The sequence below is a fragment of the Pseudophryne corroboree genome, chromosome 3, assembly GCF_028390025.1.
Source record: "Pseudophryne corroboree isolate aPseCor3 chromosome 3, aPseCor3.hap2, whole genome shotgun sequence".
NCBI classification, from domain to species: Eukaryota; Metazoa; Chordata; class Amphibia; order Anura; family Myobatrachidae; genus Pseudophryne; species Pseudophryne corroboree.
Window position 1 is genome coordinate 629,955,348 of NC_086446.1, and position 2,918 is coordinate 629,958,265.

Consider the following 2,918-nt stretch of genomic DNA (forward strand, 5'->3'; position numbering starts at 1 on the left):
TTAATGAGACCCACGACATTCCCCGAACAGAACAAGTCCCACATCCAGCTTATGCAGGCCAAACCTGGCAGCTTTTCCTGCGGGGGGTGCACTACGTGCAGATCTATGATCACTGGTTCCTTTTTGTATCATCCCCACACAGGGAAAAAAATATTTATCAGGTATCATCTACACTGTCGATTGGACCACGTTATTTATCTTCTAAAATGCCCATGTGGGTTATGTTATGTCGGATTGACGACGCGTCCTTTTCGCGACCGGATGGCCAACCATCGGTCATCTATACATACGGCCCTTAATGTGGGTTCTTCTGATAAACCCGTAGCACGACATTTCGTGTCAGTTAGACACCAAGTATCTGCCCTGAAGTGCCAGCTTATCGATTGGGTACCTCCACCCACAAGTGGAGGTGATCATACCCTATTGCTCAAACAGAGGGAAAGTTTTTGGATACACAAACTCAACACGGTGTCTCCAAGGGGCCTCAATGAGGCCAACCCCCTTAACATTTTTCTTTAGAGTCCAATTCCTTTTCGGGTGTTGGATTCTATTGAAGATGTCTTGTGTTTTGAGGACGAAGGGCATTCTGATATGATTATCATATAAGGAGTGGGTCTGAACTTGTGTTTTTATGTTTTATGTTTTATGTTTTTTATGTATGTTTTTTCTATGTATAGTGATTAAGAAAGTAAGGGCATCTATTTATGTGTCTTTGCTTATGTTTTATATGTTTTTTATGTTTCCCGGAGCCATCCCAGGTCCTTGACATGTCATGAGGGCTCATTGAATCCAATGATCGCACCACCCCCTGTACCCTTGACCACCTATTATCACTAAAACTTTTTTGCTATAATATTATACTAATGTAGTATTCAATATGTTCTATTGACTAGATGTATGTCGGTTTAGATGTATTGGGTGAGTGTGGTCATTGGATCTGGGGCCCTCTTATTATCCTATTTTCTTATTGACATATACGTGACGTTTCTGGTGATTGACAGCCTCCACATGGGCTAGCCCAGTATAGTGTATGATGTCACTTCCGGCTAAGCGGATAGTAGTTGTGATCCCCACGTTTTCTCAAGTTATGTGCGGACTGGATTATTGAACTTCTAACCCGGGTGGATGTTCGCCATTTGTGAGCACCCCTCATCTAGTTACACATTTTTTCTATGAGTATGTAGTCCGTTGGTGAGCCGAGCAACGGCTTCTCCTTCGAGTGGAACGCAGGGACTTCCCGCCGGTGGAACGCAGAGTAGCGGTACTTCCGCTGAGTGGAACGCAGGGACTTCCTGCCGGTGGAACGCAAAAGACGCGTCTCCGGCTTTTGCCACGTTAAACTACAAAATTTTCCCATATTTAAGTCGCTTATCCTAGCGATACATCATTAGCCTGTCTTGTAGGCTTTGTAGCATTTACTCAGTGGGTCTGGTTGTGATCTCTGAGCAGCAATCTTTTGAAGCGTGGTTTAGTCTATGTTAATTTTTCTAATTGGCACTTCCTGTGGTTGATCCTTAAATAGCTGTCAGCTGAGGCTGAACTACATGCAGCTCTCATTTGGCTCTGGACACTTGAACAGTGAGTATGGTTCTCCTGCAGCTACTCTCTGACATAGGACTATGGTTGGTGATCATTTCTTTTTTGCCTTTTAATTACAGATTTAGTGTTTGAAATATGCTTTGAGCCTTCAGCTGCCATGTGCTGTTCCTATAAATGACTAGGTATGATTTTCAATGGGTGGCCTTAGGTGTTTGCCTTATACCATTTAGTTATTTGTAATTTATCTAATAGGTTATCATTTCTTGCAGCATCTTCACTATGTTGAAAAAGCTATCTAGTACATCAGTGTGATCTGGTATGTTGTCCAGGTAACTACTTGTTGAGAAAGAATATTTACTCAGTGTAAGGTGATATCTAAGGGTGGAGGCGTCTCTAAATCACACATGGATTGAGATATTTTTTAAAGCACGATTTTGCTGTTTGGTGACAGTCCTTAGGGCCTGGGAGGCACTGGTGGTGCTGGTGTTGAATAATCTGGGTTCTTATACATATTAATTTTAATTGTTTCTGATTGTATAGGTGTTTTAAGTGCCAATCTTGATAAAGGTCCTCACATGGACCGAAACGTCGATGAAAAACGGCATCAACAGTGAACCTGAATAAAATTATATTGAATTTACAAGTGAATTCAGAGACTGATTTCTGGGCGTGAGTGCACCTTCCACCCAGGTGGTAGTTGCGGTATATTGGTGGCCTCTTTGGTCATTAGGAGCACCCGCCGTCGTTACCATATATTGATGAGAGTGCAGGACTTTCCAAGGATATATATATATATATATATATATATATATATATATAAGTAAAAGAAGAATGGAGGGCGCAGGTGTGAGTAAAATCTTACAATTCCATTTATTGCACAATAAAGCTCACATACATCTTAGCTTCTGTAACTCCGCATGATCAGCCGTCTAGCTGCAGGCGTCTAGGGGTCTCTCCGTCTCGTCTCAGTTCAGGACGGCACACCGCCAAGGCTGTCAGACGCTGCCTGTCCGACACACCAGGACCAGACTTCCAGACGTTAACACGTCTACCGCTCCACAAGCCACGCCCAGCGCGTTTCGTCAATGGACTTCGTCAGGGGGTGTGGCTATGGTCTATCATGGGGTGGATTTATACCTCCCAACACACCTGTGTTGCATTTATCAACCAAAATGCTGTTACAAAGTTAACATAATAAAAAACACACATACACCTTTACATAAAAAGCAGCACTGCAACTGATGATTTCTCCACATATTAAAAATAGAACACACAATTCGTGAACCATATTACATATAATATTTCATAATAAAAATACTATTAATACTAATTATAATATATACATAAAACAATATATCTTTCTATCTAAAAACTCCATA

The 2,918-nt window shown here is 41.7% G+C and overlaps 1 long non-coding RNA gene across 1 annotated transcript; it reads left to right on the forward strand.

Moving 5' to 3' along the window:
* The first annotated feature begins 1,658 nt into the window (after window positions 1–1,658).
* LOC135058101 (uncharacterized) lies at window positions 1,659–2,182 on the forward strand. Its single transcript, XR_010244600.1, has 3 exons — window positions 1,659–1,721; window positions 1,809–1,868; window positions 2,080–2,182. It is a non-coding gene; the product is annotated as an uncharacterized LOC135058101 (long non-coding RNA).
* Window positions 2,183–2,918: the final 736 nt, after the last annotated feature.